General features: G+C 38.9%; 1 protein-coding gene across 1 annotated transcript in view; it reads right to left on the minus strand.

The window, feature by feature from the left end:
• ARHGAP42 (Rho GTPase activating protein 42) overlaps positions 1 to 19,469 on the minus strand; it is a 144,635-nt gene that overhangs the window by 113,557 nt on the left and 11,609 nt on the right. The window lies entirely within an intron of this gene.

Raw genomic sequence — 19,469 nt, forward strand, 5'->3', positions numbered from 1 at the left:
AGTTGGTATGCAACATGTTGCTCTGAGTTTAAAGGACCACGGTTGGCTCTTCCCACCAAGTCACTTCACTCAATCCTAAGTAATTCTGTAAAACTGCTGTACACCAATTGATGATGGAACTAATAAACAGTCCTAAGGTGGATTAACAAAAAAGATGGGTCTATTGTCAGCATTATCAGGATGGACAATGCTCTCAGAAACAGTTTGATTTTTAAGGTGATCCTGTGTGGAGACAGGAATTGGACTCAGGGATCCCTATGGGTCCCTTCAAGTCAAGATATTCTATTAAAGTATAAAAATTAAGTATCATTAATATAAATGCAGGTTAATTTCCTCTGGACATTCTACTAAATATTCATAAAAGGGAAACGAGGGAGAAAGGACTCTTCCCTGTCACTCTCTCCATGTACTGTGCTCACTGGTACAAATGTCAAGGGAAAGGAAAGCAAATAGTAAAAATAAACGAGGTGGAGTCTCCATTTTATATATGAGATTAGTCATGCACAGCTGCTGATCTTCCCCTGTGTGAGCAAATCAGAGTGTGAATGTTCTCCTACATTTTGAACATGAAGAAAACATGTTTAATCCAACTTAAATATGTTGGCTAAGAAAAATGTAATAAAAATTACATAGCTCTTACTTGCTCAAATCATCCAAAGTGATACTAGTTGGACATTTCTGACTCCAATTGAGAGTTATTCTAATAGTTTGGCAGTCTCTGAAGATACCATATTAAGGGCAGAGCTGTTAAGCATTACAAAGAATAAATGAAGTTCCAAGGTCAAAGGTTTCTTACAATACTTCGTTTAAAGATTCTGTACAAAGTTCATTTTACCTGAAAATATTAAACATTATTCTGCAGAAAATTACTGATTTACTTGGCCAGCTTCTGAATGGCAGAAATTGGATTCCATAGCACTCAAAACTCTACACAGCAGATGAGCTACCAAAACTGGTCCCAGCAAAAGGACAAGCTGGGAAATAAGCAGGTAGTCTGTCAAAGATCCAAGAACTCAAAACTGAATTAGATCTGATTTTAGAGCTGTTGCCTCTTCAATCCAGGACATCCAAATAATACCATGAAGAAAATGAAAAGCGCCAGATGGAGCACAGACCCTTCCCAACTTTACAAGATGTCATGTATAACCATACACCCCAGAGTCTTAACGACACTGAGAAATCTCAATGCATTCTGCTTCTTGCAGATGTAGCACTGTCAATCACCACACTATATAAACCAGCTTTTCATGATCTGCAAGCTAGGTAGCACTGCAAGAGTCACCCTCTCATCTTCTAGTATGCAGATCTTAAAAGCCATCTCCCCATTCTTTCTAGTACACATGGACTAGAATTTTTCACTTAGTCTAGGATAGAATCTCTTCAGAGCAAAGTCTGCTGTTCCTCCAAATTACTACAAAAGCCTCATCAGCTTTATTGACTGGCAGTAACTGGCAGTACAGGTCTATCACCAAGGGAAAGACAGTCATTCAAAAGTCTCCATGATAATATAAGTGTTACTGCCCTCCCTCTTCTGCAGGCAATCAGTGCATACTCCCTAGGTGCCAGGGAAAGAATGAGAATATATCCCATGGTTACCGCAGGGGTCATCTCCTAAATGGAACCTTCAGCTGCACTTTGCATTCCTTTTCCAGCAGTATTCACACCCACCTCAGGTGCCATGTGCTGCCCTGTCGCACAGAAAGATTACAATCAGGTGAGCAGTGGTGTATGCAGAGCAGAGCAGCCATTTGCACTCTGATACATTTAGGGGAGGAAGTAACTGAGGTGGAGCTGACCTTTTTGGTAGAGTTGAATCAAGTCAGCCAACCAGCCAGGGGAGTTCGCAGAGTTTGGTCAGACATAGTACTGAAAAGTACTCAAAGAAACACAATATAATGTGGCTGGAAACAGTGAAAGGATAAATACAGTTTAACCACAAATAGGTCATACAATAGCGCTGTTAGATACAGATTTGTATAATACGAAATATAAGTACCATAACACTAATGAGAGAATAGTAGATGCCATCACTTATTCAGGGATGTCACATAACACATTCCTCTAATGGAAACCACTTCTTCCTGAGTTTGACACTTTCATATTTTAGATCAATCTTCTTACTACATATTTAAGCAAAAAGCAGTTGGGGAGAAAAATGCATCATACTACAAGTCAGGTTTATTTCAGATTTACGCTGTCTCAAATTGCCAAAGAAAGGGGGAATCTAATTTGAACAGTAATACTTCAGGTTTTTGATAATTTATTATCCAAATAACAATTGTTAATTCATTTTAGGCTTCAGTCAAAACTTGACATGCTGGGAATAGTAAGATAAAACTAAGAGTTACTTGCACGCTCTAATTGATCTTCAATTCTTTTATCCTAGGTTTGTTAAAATACTAAATCCTTGCTCAAAGCCTTGAGGAAGAAGGGGCACTATGTTGCAACAAATGATGGATACCATTACCTGAAAGATGACAGTCTGAGTGTGCGAGTTGTGGCACAGCCCTTCACAACAAAGACTAAGCTCCACAGACAATGAAACATGAAAAGATTTCTACAAGATTGTAAACACTACGATATTTTTTTTTTTTTTGGTGGGGATATACAGGTTGGTTTGCTTTTCCAGTCTGTCAGCTAGAACAGTAGCCAGCTCACATCATCCACAAAGGAGACCAAAAAGCTCCAAGAGCAGAGGTTTGATGGGCTTGCAAATGGCTCATGTCCCTGCTCAAGTAACAGCCTACAACAGACTGTTCTGGGCACACATCAAACAGCAAAGTCTCGCCACTTGTTTGCTTACAAAGATGATTTCCTTTAAGAAATGAAATTCCAATACACATCATTCCTCCTGACTGATGTCAATCATCCTGGAAAAACTCAGTGCCTCTCACCACGTTAATGAAGAAAAACAGCAGTTGAAACCTAGCAAGAAGATTAAAAATGCCCAAATGAACAGGCAGGAATGCAGCAAGCTGGACTTCAAAGCAGATGCTGGCTAAAACAGTAACAGCAGCAGCTCTGGTGACCCAACACAAAGCCAGTTGGGTTCTCAAGGCAGCAGAAGGGAAGGGCCCATGGTTGAGCAGTGGGGTAAGTGGGGGAAAGTCAATAATCAGCTGCATACTGGGGCACCTGAAGACTGGAACAGAGATCAAGCAGAGCTATCTTCAGTGTTTCAAGCCTCTAAGTTGTTTGTTTCTTTTGTTAGGTAGGACTGAAGAAGTACCGGGTGGCCACTCTTTCTCAGCTCTTCCATTTAGAACACACTGACATACAGGTTAAACAGAACCTGAGCCACTGAAACACAATAGAGCACTGAGCAACCACAAAATGTAAAAGAAGCATCGGAAACTAAATGATACTACTAGTATATCTGACAAAATGGCATGACAAAATATAGGGAACCAATTACTGAGGTCACTGACTTCCACTCCTTGTCAGAAACTGAAAATGAATGATTCACTTCTTGTTTTTTTTTAAATTGCTTAACAGATAGATTCATTTTCTTGATTTATTCCATAAGTAATTCTCATCCTAGAAACAATTATCCTGGCTAAGTTATCTAAACACTTGAAAAAGTAGATTTATGATAGAGACATTGTCACTGTGAACCAGCAGCTGTAAGCATGATTTGCAGCATTCTTACTGCACCATAAGACAGGAGCAAGGAAACATTTAACAATTTATGCAAGTAAAAGGAAAAGAAGGGGGGAAAGGGAGGAGGCAGTATTAGAAGTATAAATTTTTATAATGTTATTTATCCAAGAAAATAGTTGTGAGACATATGCATCCTTAAATACATTATGATACGCTTCTTTATTGTGCAGATGAACGGGGAACTGCCTTGGTTTCGTTACTTTATACAAGACAGAACTTCAAGCAGGCAAGCTATATCAACAGTCAGAAATAAGCCGGAGGAACAAGAACGCCCCACTGAGAAGCACTGAAGTTCAACAGCTTCTGTGTTTGCTACAGTCAATTTGATTGTAACTAGAACAAGTCACAGTGGGACAACTTCTTCCACATCACAGGCTGCAAACACAGCATCTGGCAGCACGGTTATATTTAGGCAGCATGAATGATTAAGCAGTTAAAAGCAGTGATCATACAAGGCTGTGTCTATCACCATTATATTTCACATTCTTTCCCGCCTTGAGGGCTTTCTCATTAGAAATTCCAGCTTCACAGCAGTTGATCTTAATTCAGAAAACAGCACTAAAATGCATTTTATTTCCACTTCTTTCCACTCTTCATAGTTCACTGTTACTTTAAAATGAATAAATAAATAAATAAATAACGAAAAGCAACTGCCAAGGTAACTATCACATACAGAACATTTTCCAATTTCATACATATGACAGCAAGTCAGCCCAAACAAAGTCAGCCAAACCTGCAAAGGGGCTGTAAATTCACCCAAAGAAGTGGTGCTGAGCACAACTATGTTGTAACGCATCTCTGAAGTGCAATTAATTCACTCAGCTGTACATGTTAAAAGAATTTTGGGTTTTGCTGCCAGAACAGGAAATCCCAACTTAATAAAACATCTGCACTGTAACACCGGGACATGCCCACATCACCTACAGTTAGAAAGCAAATTGAAATGCATGCTAACATTCTTTTAAAATGCAAACATAAATCCATAAAACCAGCTGAAATAGCTTCTGCCACCTTTGGTTTTAAGTGACTTCCATCACTGGAGTCTTTTCCAGCTCATGGGGTATTGCCTGGGGCACTTCTATTCTGAGAAGTGAATTTGATGAATTTATTTACACCTCTGTGCACACACATACATTTGTTATTTTTCATAGCTGAGTCGAATTAATTGTCAGGTCAAACTTTTCTGACTGTCATAGGAAACAAAAAAACACCCCAAAACAACCACCCTCTTATGAGGAATTGCATGTTTTCCAAATTTCTGCAGAAGCATTTAATGCAGCCAAAGCCGGGGCAGGCTGGCACAACAGAGAGCCTCTCTGCAGGGCACATAGAGATCACGTTGGCCACTGGCCATAACGCTTTCTAAAGAAGCCACAAGAAAATACCACAATGGGATACAGAGCCCAGCGTCCAGAGCCAAAGGTTTTGCAGCACAAGGGCCACTGCTCCGCACTGACACAGAGTTTTGTTGTTGCTGTCAGTGAACTCTTTATCCCCTCTATTTGCCATTTTTGTTGGTTTTTAGGTTATTTGCCAACTTACTATTCATGGAACATGGCAACGTAACTAAAATAAATAGCCCTCCAGCCCAACAATCCCACGTTGCTTCTCCACCTTAGGCTCAATATTTTGCTCTTTCACTTCAGGGAAGCTAATTTCTTTCTCATCATCTTCAGGGAACAGACATCAGCAGACTATGTCAACACATAATCCGTACATTGCTGCATTCCCCCGGGGTTAAATAAAGCACTACAGCAGCTCACAATTTTTCAGCGTCATCTTCATATTCATGTATGTTTCCATGAGAAAAAAGCACAATTTACTTTCTCATTCTATCGAGCACTGAGAAATCCCCTTCATCAAATGCAACAAAATTCCTACTCTCTTAACACTGTTGCAAAAGCTATTGGAAAGTCCATATCTTCAACAGGATTTAAAGTTATTTACTACAACTTCTTTAAAACCCAGCTTTCTTACATTATAGACTTCCAAAGTACTTGGAATATTCTTACCATTTCTCTTCTGATGAAGTGGTAAATCCAACACATTGGTGAAAACACCCCAAGAACACAACACTGATGTTTAACAAGGTAGAATATGTTTCTGGCCACATTTACACTGTACTGAAATACGCTCACAATAAAATCACAGTAAAATGCCCAGCAGTATAACTTCTCAACCAAATAACTTTATAATGTCAAAAGACAAAATTGGTCAAGTTCTATCCCTCTTTCAATTCTTCTCACCCCATCTCTGTCTGTAAATGCAGAAAGCTAATCTTACTCATCTGAGTAGAAAAAGAGAAAGAATTTTAGCTTGGTACATAAAAGCCATAAAATCTATATGACTAAAACTTTTAACTTTCCACAGTTAAAAACATGCTTTCTTCTTTTCATAACCGAAATCCTTTGCTTTTAGTGAGTGCGTACGGTGAGCACTGATCCACAGCACACCACGCAGAACAATCTGCAAATCTGCTTCTCTAAAGGTCAGGCTTAAACAGAGCTTGACAGTTTCGCTACATTAAGTGGTGTAATTCTGTTTTGTTTCAATATTCCCACCTCCTTACATTTTAATTCTCGTTACCTCACTTCTACAAAATCCCCTCTCTCCCACTACTTTGTTCATATGACTGAATGTTCAACAACACTTCAGTATTTGATTAGAAAACAAACTGACTACACAGGGAATTACCAGGCTCTGAGCCTTCCAAGCCTAAAACCAAATACACAGAGTTAATACAACAATAAAACCTTAACAAGTGACTAATCATAAGGTTCAAAGCAGAAAGCAACACTGTCCTTCACTACCAATTGTAATTTTCTGCATATTTTCCACAAATATGACCAGAAGTTTCAGAATGCATTTGGTTTCATGTTACTTAAATTATAAAGATTGGCTGCAGGGTACAAACTGGTAATATTGTTCATGCACTATTCTATTTTTCTACATTATACTCAAATAAATCATTTCCATACAATGCCAGTTTTGCAAACACACCCATTTTCACACACTGAACTTCTCATCCAAGAGCCACAGGATGGATTCCAACACGTGCAGAGCCATATATGTGAAAGAACAACTATTATTTTTTTGGTACTGTGTATTCATGTACAAAGTTTTTTCCTGAATATAAGAACACCTCCCTGCCTCTTTCCATTCTAGAGGTACAGAAAATTGGCACTTACTCAGTATTTCCCTTACACCCACTGACAGAACAACTTTCCACAGCTCTGTATCAGAAGATCCCAACTCCTGAGCTTAACTATTTAACCATTCTGGAAAGCATGACATGAAACATTCCTGAAAATAACCTTTATCTGCTTACAGCACATAGTAATACAAAAACAAATAGCTCCTGATGATCAGGGGGCTGGAGCACCTCCCCTATGAGGACAGGATGAGGGAGTTGGGTTTGTTCAGCCTGGGGAAGAGAAGGTTGCGGGGTGACCTCATTGCAGCCTTTCAATACCTGAAGGGAACTTACTCCCAGGAGGGGAGTAAACTCTTGTAAAGGGCTGACAATAGCAGGACACGGGGAAATGGTTTTAAGTTAAAAGAGGGAAGATTTAGGTTGAATGCTAGGCAGGGGGGTTGGAACCACATGATCCTTGAGGTCCCTTCCAACCCGGGTCATTCTGTGGGATTCTGTGTGATTCTGTTTTTATCTAACATTCATGTTGCTCACTTCAGTGGAAAGGTTATACACAGCCTACACTGCCTTTCCATACATGTTGCTATGCTTTCTAGAGAGCTGCAGCCTCTCACTATGTAGGCTAAAAAGTCCTGGCTGTGGTGACTCCAAGAGGCAGCTGACCCACAGTCACAGACCTTCCATTCACATGATGATCCTCTGTTCATAAGCCAGCTCTCACGGTACAATAACATACTGAATCTAATACTGGGTAAGAGCTCTGTACAACAGCAGACTCATGAACTTAACGCAACACAGGGCTGCTCATGTACTGTATACATTTTATTTTTCTCCTCTTTTCAAATACAATTAACTGACATTTTGTTTCATCAGTTATTTGAATGACAAACAACCTGATACAGCAGTCAACATAAGATTATACTTAAAACCTAGAAGGCTGGAAAAGGCTCAAAAATGTCAACTTTTTTGCCCTGTAATTTGTTGTTTTTGTGTTTTTTTTTCCCTTCATATTTTCTTCTGCATCATTTTACATGAACTTCTGCACAGTTTTCTACCCAGGTTCTTAAAACTTTCTTCCCTGCAACTCCGCTTTGACCCTCAACATACTTTCTCTTGCTCCTTCTGGGGATTTTACACGCTCTTTTATGATCTTCCACATTCTTCCTCCACCCCACAGATGTTTGTTTATTTCCCAGAGCAGTGTCAGCCTTTCCCAGTGAGCTGGAGCAGTAATCCAGTCCTTTCTTTCCCCCAATCTCTTTCTTCGAAGCATGGTTTTTATCGGGCTTGCTGCTGTCATTTCTCACTGCTGGCACATCCCAGAGAATGCAAGCAGGCAGAGAAGTATCACAAAAAGAGGGGGGAAAAAAAAAAAAAAAAAAAAAAAAAAAGAGGCACAGAAACTAAGACCAGATGCTTCCAGAGGTTGAAAAAGCAGAAAGTGACTTCCTGTCTAGCAACCCCAGAGCTGCCAGAAAAAACATGGGAATTCCCAGATCCCCTGCACAATGTAAGATACGGGTGCATCCACTTTTAGGTTTCACTAGTATTTTAAACTACAGAGTTTTTTTTTCTTGATCTAGCAAGGAATCAAGAAAATAAATAAATAAAAATGCCTATGTCTATTTAGAGACAGCTAAAAACAAAGCAGCATAAGATAATACAGTTTCATGATCTACTTTATATGTGATATACTTTATATTTTATAATACATTCAGAAGGAGCCTCAGCACGCAGGCAAGGTTAGTTCTACCATTTGCATCTCATTCTACGTGGATGAATCTTCCCTACTAAATGTGCATTCAGAAAAAAATATATATATATGAGCACGGTTGCTGTAAGCAAACTATTTGCAGGAAAACCAAGAGTAAATCACTGCAGCAATCACTCCTTCGACGTACAGATTTTTAGCAGTAAAAATTTCTCCAATGCATCTTTAAGTGCTCATACTTGCCATGATTCTTACACTGGGTAGATTCCTCCAGTTCTGAAAAGACAGCTGCTGGAAGGGAGATCAGCGGCATGGGCTGGGGCAGGCGGGGGAGGCATGAAAGCACTTATCAAGGCATTTGAGAGCAGCGAGCTCTTGGAACAAGATGAGAGTCGAGGGTCATGGGAAACAGAAGCATTGCTCACCCTTCTTCCTGGCAAAGTCTTCTGCACTTGGGCAACAAAGTAAAACGTTTTGAAAGAAGAGGAGGAGGAGGAGAGAAGAAAAAAATTAAAATGTGTATATTTAGGTCATTAAGGAAAAAATACTACCACTCTGCTTTAAAGGAAATGAAACACTTTCTGTATGAAATTCTTTTGAGCTCTTGGAGTTGAGGAATACAACACTAGACTAGATTCCTTTGATCTGACAACTAACATCACAGTCACATGAACTCCAGGACTGCAGATAACAGCACTTATTTATTTTTTGGAAAAACACACATGGATGTAAGCAGCATTTGTTTACACACTCAGATATGCACTTCCAGACAGGGATGACAGAGCTGAGACACCAAACTGACCAGTGAATTGAAATAGCTCTGAATGTCTCCATCAAATTTGGCATGAAGAAGTTTCTTGCACCCAATCAGACAAGGAGCTGGCTCGCTACTTGGATACTTCTCACTTCTTAGGGAGAATGCATAGCAAACACCAGATTTATACAGCAGATAAGTTCAATACACTCATTAAAGCCTTTCAAATATGAGAAGTATTCAGAAAAAAAAATGGAAAGATTAAAATCATGGAAGCACTTAAAAGTCCTAAAGGTATGTTTATGAGAACTTAAACCTGCATTTTAGTAACAGGAGAATATACCAAGCATGCTTCTTTAAATAATGAAATGCACATCCATGAATGGGTCTCACTGCGTGAGCTCTAATGTGTAGAGTTCAGGAATCAAGCGTTCCCAAGACATCTGCAGTTTACCCCAGTTTGCATGTGATGCTATTTCCTTCGTAGCTTGGCAATACTGTTGGTATCTTGCTTGCTTTCCAGTCTTCCTGTATGCGGAGAGAGCAAGGAAGAAACCCCATAGAGTGCAGTAATCATCAAAGTACAGCAATATATCAAGGAATAGGCTCTTCGCATTTCACAGGAAAAAGATGAATCCCTTGCATGCACTTCGCAGAAATCTCATACTTCTCAAACAAAATAAGGAGCTTTAATTATCTCTGCCCAAGTCTGTCCAGCCAAATCATTTCGAAGAAGCAGCAACTAGGCATTTACATATCTCATCTGCAGGATTCTTTAATTTTTAAAACTTTTTTTTTCCTCTGGGATTTTGTTCTGCTTTCCGGTCATTAAAAGATTTAGGAACACATGACAACATCCTCTTGTTACCGTTCTGGTAGAGAGATAGCCTTTAATTACTAATCTCAGCATCCATTAGTGCCAGCACTGTTTACATTATGGCATTTATAATGAATTCTAAGCTAACTCCTATCACTCACCAGTGAGATTTTTCATTTAACCACCTAAATAAAAACTCAACTGTTTTACTACTTCATACTCCGGCACATAAAACATCAGCAGTTATTTTAAACTGGAAAAAAAGAACAGACAGATATATCATAACGCCACTCCACCCACCCATAACAGGCCTGCATTTGAACATCATTTGTGTGTTTGGTCTTCCTCATTGACACCATCCCAGAACTGCTGAGAAAGAGACAGGGATATGTGACAAGGGTAAAAAATGGTGGGAAAATCTTGAAGAACTTCAGTAACGCTCATCAGCCTGAAAAAGGCAGCTGAGGAGTCATAAGAGTTCCAACAAAATCAGCAGCAGTACAGCAGTGGTGGCCACTGCTTGAAAGTAAAAACAAAAGTCTACTTCATAACGCAAAAAGACAGCTCAAACAACATGAAGATGCTTTCATAAAATGCATAGTTAAATCACCCAGCCCTCTGCCACCGGATACTGTGGATATTACAAATGTACGTGGGTTCAAAAAAGGACTAGAAAAGTTCACAGAAGAAAAATCCATGGAGAGCTATTAAAGGCATAACCTCTTGCTCAGGAAATCTTCAAGCTGCAAACCACTGGAGGCAGAGGAAGTATCAGAGCATTCTTGCCTTGTCTTATACCCTACCCTAGGCTTCAGTGCTGTGCGTGAGAGAAAAAGAAATCTAACTCACAGCACAGCACTTACTCATATTTAGAGACAGGATATAAGGCCAGATAAACCTTGGGCCTGACCCAGCGTGGCTGTTCTTATGCCCTTCATAGGAAGATCTATACGCGTATGTTTTGCAATACACCGAGTGACTCAGGACCCCATCAGTTGTTCACCACCACCCCAGGAGGAAGCTGTTGCTCCTATGGCTGAACCAACTCACCCTTATGGTTAAGTGCTCTTTAGATGTTTACATGTAGGGTAACCCCCTTGAACCAAAGACAAAGGAAGAGAAGCTATGTTAATCCTGTGACACCAAGGATCATGAAGATGTTCCATCTTGCTGGCTGAACCGTGGGAGATGATCTTCAGGGGGTAAGTGAAGATGGACAGATGCTTTAACTGCTCCAAAGAAAAGGAGCACACTGCTGTTCCTTCAATTATGTTACAAGCCTGTCATCCTCCAGCAGAAGCCTGGTTAATAATCTGTGCTACAGAGCATAACTTTAAGCAGTAAAACTAGATGAAACGGTAGTAAATTAATAGGTGACAAAAGTTGATTTAGGCTACCAAGCAAACATTCAAATGGCTGCCAGAGAACACTGCCATCCAGCTTCACTCCTGCCACCCGCAGTGCTTACATACATGTATTTTCTTTACCCTCTTCCTTCAAAACTTAGCTCTCAGCATGAGGGCAGTCACCAAATGAAAAGCTATTCAACGCTTGTTTTTTCCCCTCAGAGTTCAGTACTCCTCAATCCTCTTCTCCTCCCTGTATTGCTTACTGCATACCATCCAAATCCTGTAATGAATACGGAATTATCTCATCCTTCATGCAAGCCAAGTCTATAAAGACAGAAAAATAAATGTATTTCTATGTAACATGCACCATCATTGCCCTATTTAACAGATGGAGATGCTGAAAGCAAGATTGCCTGAGGCCACACAGCACACTGGTGATTAGGCAGGCCCTCCAGGGCCCCTGCTTCATGCCCACCGCTCCACAAGTCATTCCTTCAGAGCAGGAGACACTAACCAGAGCTGGAAGGAATGCAGCTCCTCACACCTCCCTGTCCACACAAAAGATGCAAATTCTCTTCTTCCAAAGGGACATAATGTTCAAAACAAAACAAAACAAAACAAAAAAAACCAACAAAAAACAACAACAAAAAAAAAAACACAAAAAAGTTTATATTCAATAGAGAAACGAATCCTCTAACTTCACTAAAAAGAAAACAAAACAAAAAACCTTGTTTTGATCCATTTAACACAACCCCTACAGAACATCAGTGTTCTGTATCTGTTTCAAGTTGGTCTCCAAGAACATGAAGAACACAACACACAAACAAGCTTACTTATGGTCACTTGCTAACACATTGATCAAGCAGCTTTAAAAGACAACTGGAACAAAGATGGGACACAGCAATTAAAGTTTTCACAATTAAACTTCGATATTTACTAATTAGAACAGTTTACATTTAAATAGCTTTAACAGAGAAGTATGCAAAAATGCTATTTCTAAGAATCATAGTAACCTCCCACTACCTGTGAGATTTCACTCAGTAATCTCATCACAGCTTAATCTCACCAATCAAGAAGAAAACTGGGTGTTTCTTTTGTTGCTCAGGAAGCCTGGACAGGTTTTCCCCCAGGGAAAAGTAACTTCTTGCCATGCACAAAACGAAACTGGAATAGTTGAGAATTAGCTGAGAATAGCTCTGGGAGAATATCCACCCATCTTGTTTATACACACAGTGAAAAGCTTCAGTAAGTCAACAGGCCATTGGGAAGATGAAAGAAAAAAACAATAGCACAGCAATACTCTGGGCCTGAACCAGTAATTTGTTATTAAGGTATCCATAAAGCAAAATCTGGCACGTAACCCTAAGACTGTACTTCTATCCAAAGAGTGACTGCAAAATTTCCCTGCTGTCACCATGAAGTCATTTTCCCTCCAGCGTGCTGTAACACCTTGTGCTTGGAGCATAAGGTTTGAGTGGCTCACAGCTTGCTGACTGGTTGGATTTCCATTATAGTACACTCTCCTCTGCCTTATCTCAGTGAAAAGCATCTTAAAGGACTTGAAGATCCAATTTGAAAAGCCCAGCAGTCCTTAATATATTGACCTCTTTATCCTCCATTTAATAAAAGTGGGAATATTTTCACAAAGTTACAACTTCCATCAAAAAAAAAAAAAAAGTGGGAAATCTTAGCAAGATTATGAAGAAGTTCTGCAACAGGATGCAATTTTGAAGTCATCAGTTCTTCTGAAAACAGAACTAAAATTCTCTGTAGCGGAAAAAATTGTTCATTTAGTCTAGGAAATATTTATGGCTTCCAATGAGTAGTATGAACTGAAGATATAGGGCAAATATGATAGACAGATTTTGGAGCTTACTCTCCAAATGCAGCATGCGAAATGCTTAACTACAACGGCTGCTTCTTTCAGTGTGCTCTGTGCATCTATTGCAGTGCTGTCCCAACCTCAGCAGAACACAGAAGTAAATATTAAGCAATGAACTGCTTACAAGTTTTTGCATTACTCAGGAAAGTACACAAGCAGCCAGGTAAGAATATCTTCTTCCTAAAACATCCACCCCAGCTTCACTGACATGAGTAAACAGAGTACATTAAAATATCAGCTGCTTGAGGAAAAATATATAGCATTAAACAGATTAAATGTAATTTATCTGTTTTAATCCCTTCATTTGTGAAGTGCCCTTGCTGCTAAAAAGGCTAATTGTATTCTTGGCTGCATTAGTCAAAGTACCATCAGCAGATCGAGGGAGGTGATCCTTCCTCTCCACTCAGCACTGGTGTGTCTGCACCAGGAGTCCTGTGTTCAGGTGTGACCCACCAGTACCAGACAGATGTGCACATAATGGAAAGAGCACGATGAGGGGCCACCAAGATGATGAAGGGACAGGAGCACCTCTCCTATAAGGAAAGGCTCAGCCTCGAGAAGAGGGGATTCAGGAGGGATCTCCTAAAGGCTGAATGAGAAAGTTAAATATTTAACTGCACAATATTAATTATAATCTGGGTAAAGACTGTGCACACCATTAGTGTGTGAAGTAGTAATTCATAAATAGTATGGAACAGAGAATTAATATGAAGGATGACATATCTTCACTGCACATTATCTTCCCATCAGTTCTAGAGGACACCAAGAAATAGTTAGGGGGAAAAAAAAGCACAAATTAACTCAAAACAAAAGAATGATTTACAGTACCAAATTCTCGTGACACTGGAGCTGCCTTTATTTTTTTCTCCTATTTCAACATGAAAAAATGAAACTTCCCTTTACAAAAAACAAACCAGTAATAACCCTCAAAAATTCTGCCTTATCATCAGAATTAAGTTTTCACCTTAAGAAGTCTGAGTTTTCCAGTGGTTAACAGACTGTATAGCTGCTAACTGTACCGGTTTGTATACAGCTTCATAAAAATACACCTAAGGAAGTGATTTTAAAATTCATGGGTTTTTGCTACTGAATAAAAGAAAAATGTCAGAACAAATTTTGGGTTTGCACTGAAGTCAGATCCTGGTTTTTATCATCTCCCAACAGAGAAGCACAGCAGGACGGCTTTAGACAGTTTTGACTTCTAGAGACTTTTTAGATTGAAGTTGTGATAATTTTCAAATGCATGTATGAATTACTATTGCAAGAAAAATTAAATAAAAGTACATGCAGTGCAATAGCACAAAACAATACAGTTATCTGAACACTTCACTTCCTCTTCACTATCGTCTGCATGGCTGCAAAAGGCCCTGCTAAACCCCAGCCGGATAAAACTTATCTCTGACACAGGTTATTTTAAAATTAAAAGCAGAAGGCTATGCAACACTGATAGCATTCATGCTAACGAGAGACCATCTGAACACTACAGGATAAAGCTTTTCCCTTCAGTAAGAACTGTACAATAACAGAATGACACACCTAGCATTAACTGGAAGTAACGTATAAAATGAAGACTGCTGTAACACTCAGATATCAGAGGCATGCTACATAGTCTACATTAAAAAGTGACAGGTAACAGAGTTATTTATTACTTGGCCTTTAAAATAAAGAATTTGATCATAAGTAAGCACTGCAGCAATCTGCACACACAAGTGAACAATTTCATAACACAGACAATTCTGTATTTAAGCTGAAATTGGACTTTGATAAGTACGTCCATACTATCATAACAAGTTTTCACAATAGTCTATCGATTGCTTTTTTTTTCTTGCCATGAAATTTTAGATCTTAAAAGACAAACAAAAGAGCAATGCTATTTAGTTTCTAAGAGAGCCAGATTCTGAAAAGGCATAATTTGTATAATTCTTCCCTGTGAGTACATCTTGAAAAGAACAAATGCCAAGAATGAATTCTGAAGCAGGATGCTTCTTCCTTTTCCCTGTCTCTGGAACCCTGAATGCTGAATCTGGGCTGACAATTTCTGGTCAGCTTAAAAGCACCACAGAATCTCCTCTCCTTCTGAACACCTCTCACATCATCTTTCGAAATATTTCTCCATTTTCAAATGCTAACATAAGTACTCAGTTTCTCTTTGTGACTTCTGGGAAAAATTATGTTAGTCTAAAAATCAGTCTGATATACAAAAGGGGATAAAGTAAGTTTTCTACACTCGGTCACGTTACTTCTTTAGAACATACCTGCTTGGTCAATGCCTGTTCATAGGAACCATTTTTACTGAATAACTAACAAATGGAGCAGCCTGCACCTTCAGCAATCTCAGTTTGACGAGAAATCATCAGAACTGTGAACTGCAAATAAGAAAATCCCTCAAACAACACAGAATAACAGCTCTAAAGCTATTTGTCCTCTTGATGTTCTCCTTTCAAATATTTACAGATACCTGCAACAAAATACTCTCAAGACAACTCAAAAACTGTGTGACTGGCACAACAGGAAGCTGTGCCAGCCTTCAACAAGACCTGAACAAACTGGAGAGCTGGGCGAAGAGGAACATGATGAGGTTCAACAAGAGCATGTAGAGTCTTGCATCTGAGGAGGAATAACTGCATAACCCAGTACAGGTTAGGGGCTGACCTGCTGCAGAGAATGACTTAGAGGTCCTTGTAAACATCAGGTTGGCCGTGAGCCAGCAATGTGGACAAGAAGACCAATAGTATCCAGGGACGCACTAAAAAGAACATGGCCAGCAGATCAAGAGGGATGACATTCTTCCTCTATTCTGCCTTATGGAGGAACATCTGGAATACAGTGTCCAGTTCTGGGCTTCTCAGTTCAGAAAAGGCAGGGATCTCCTGGAAAAAATCCATTGGAGAGCCACCGAGATGATTGAGGGCCTGGAGCATCTCCCATATGAGGAAAGGCTAAGATCTGGGTTCTTCAGTCTGGGGAAGAGAAGGAGGAGAGGGCATCTCATCACTGTATATAAACATCCCAAGTGCGGGAGTCAAGTGGAAGGTGCAGAGTCTTTTCAGTTGTGAGCAATAGTAGAACATGGGCAAAAGGCACAAACTAGAATACAAGAAGTTCTGTACTAATGCAAGAAAGAACTTATCTACTATAAGAGTGACGGAGTACTGAAACAGGCTGCCCAGAGAGCTTGTGAATTCCCTCTGGGGTATTCAAGATACACCTAGACAATGACCTGTGAGAACTGTGGACTCAGTGTTCTCTAGATGCCCCTTACATCCTACAATTCTGTGATCCTGAGAAAGTGCTGAAGGACCTGGAATCTGACAGAAAAAGCTCGCTGGACTGCTGCTGCCACTGGCAGTTCTCACGGACTTGAGCTGTTTGTTGCTTCTTTTAATGAGATTTAGCTTTACTATATTTTCTGCACAATCACCATTAACATTTCTCTTTTATGCCAAATAATCCATTTTGGATCTCAGAGAAGCCTCACTATTTAATAAAGTAAAAAAAATTTAAAAAAAAAAAATAAAAAAATCTGGAGATCAAATTACCGTATTGAAAAGCAGCTGAAGGATGACACAACCCTAATTGACAGGGAAGTGAGAAGACAGAGGAAAATGAAATGAAGGAAGCACGCCCTAATGCACATGAAAAAAAATCATCTCAGTTGCACCCACACAGCAATAGGACATACATTTGAAATGTTAGTAGTAATACACATTATCAAAAAGGGTATAGTCACCACAAAGAATGCATTAGGGAATGCTATTTCTCCTATATGTAACATTACTTTCAGCAGATAAAATAGCAAAGTATAGGACACAGGATGAACATCTGGAATAGGACAAAAGATCCTCCACACAGTGCACACGTAAATCACAAAACTCATTGCTCACCCTCACAGACTGCCACGGTGTACAACAGAACAGCTGGCTTCAAAAACAGGTTAGATAAATACTATCCTGAAATAGGGTTATTTGAAGACACTTCAGGGAACTGTAGAATTCTACTGTAATGGAAACCTCCTCCTCCTCTGTCCTAGTTCAGCATGGGTCATCAACTGGCCACAGTTTTGTTCTGAAAGCCTAAAATACAATGTGTGGCTCCTCTGAAAAATGAAGGCATGTTTAAGTAAAACAGCCTCTTCAGAACAGAAACTTGTATTTTAATAAAAATGGGATTTAATTATTGAGTGAATAATATGTTCCATAGGGAAATATTCATGTTTCGCGTAAGTGGTAGATTTGTTGTGTCTTATCAGTCCAGGGTTTTATTTGTTGTTTTGTTTGACATGCTTTGACTTGACATCATTCAGCTTTTGGAGACACCAAATTCCACACAGAATCTCTGACTCTCTCCAACAGTAAAAATACAAAGAGGCACAGATAAAATCCTTACCTTATAACAAATTTGGAATTACAGAAGTGTCGAGAGTTCATATTAAAAAAGCCAACTTAACTTTCAATTAAATGAAATCAAACAGTATGATAAATTTTTTACTGCCCAGTATGGCACAAAACACTACCATAATTCCTGAGCTTCATAGAAGTTTGCTGAACTCCCTCTTTGCTACTGTATTTAAAAAGTACTATAAAAATATCCATCTGTTTTAAGATTCCCTCCCACAATTAAAAAAAAACCCATCTTTTTGAAAAGTACCAAAAATAAAACAAATGTGAACAGCTCTAAAAAACATTATTTAATGTGTATATAGATAGTCCTTTTTTTAATTTTTTAATTCTACACTAAACTCATACGTGGGAACTGACGTGGAAATGAAATGTCTCCTAATATGTAACTGCCTCATAGATGCATGCACACAGCAAAAAGTAGGCAATACTTCATTACTATCTGTGTAGACAGAGACAAGCAGAAGCTAAAGAAGATAAAAGCTCCAAAACCATAGACTTTATTTTACTGTATAATGAAGAAAGGACATGACATACAACCACTGTAATTTCTGATATTTGCCAAGAATCCAGACATGGAATTTGATATGGACAAACCCCAACCCACGAGTACAGACCCTCGCAGTCCATATCCCCATGCACTGCACTGAGAACCTCTACATCACCCAAAGGAAAAAAACATATACCAAGACTTGAATCACTAATATTTAGTAATTAAAAATAAACAAACAAAACAGAAAGACTAAACAACAACACCCAACATTCCTACCATGAACAGTACAACTAATAGCATTAATAAACTACAGTTCAGTGCAAAAAAAAAAAAAACAAAAAAACATTGCCATCATGTATTTTATTCCACTGGTATTAATGTTGTTGTCTAAGTGGCATTTGGATGGCTTTGGACAAGAGAAATGCCTGTCAAAACAGCATGAAATTCTTTGGGGTACATTAAATGTTTGAGAAAATACTGCAAGGCTGACTTTTTATCCTGCTCACAGTGCTTCATAATAACCGCTGAAGACAAGTGACAGAAGTAGACATACAAGTAGGTTTTTATTGTGCAATACTCTTGAAGTGACAAGGTGTAGTGAAAACTGGAGCCCTGCATAGAAAACAAATCAAAGAGGACCTGAATTGCCAACGACTGCAGCTATTTTGACAGTATTATGCTATTTCACTGCCAAATAATTTGGAAACTGTCAGAAAGATGGTGAGGAAAAAAAAAAGGACATGATTGGCAAAGTTATTTTTGCAAATTGACAATGATTACCGCTCCCAGGGAGGTTAGGGACATGCTGTATTAAAGAGCAAAACAACTAAGTAAATAGAACAAGGAATTACATCACTGCTAGGCTGTGGCAATGTAAATAAAATAAGAACCATTAGATCTCTAATTTGCCATCTTTCAACTTCAAAGAGAAGACACTTAACAGAAATTGTAGCACTATATACATGGTTATTGATAGGTATAAGAAAAATCAGAAGTTTCTCAGTTTGTACTGAACCAAAGGATTCAAGAAATGGAGAACTAAGATAGCTAAAAACTGACGAGTAGATCCTACAGTTTGTGGATCAGATCTTTTAGCACCAGAAACCCACCCAGAACTCATCTCTTGGGTTAAGAAGTTTTTTTAATAAAACTTGCATTTATTTTTTTTTATTCCCAATGCAACAAGGAAAAAAAAAAAAGCTGAACAAATGACTTAAACTTTCATGTTTTTATATTTGGTTCCATACGGATA

This window comes from Coturnix japonica, chromosome 1 (genome assembly GCF_001577835.2).
Source record: "Coturnix japonica isolate 7356 chromosome 1, Coturnix japonica 2.1, whole genome shotgun sequence".
Taxonomy (NCBI): domain Eukaryota; kingdom Metazoa; phylum Chordata; class Aves; order Galliformes; family Phasianidae; genus Coturnix; species Coturnix japonica.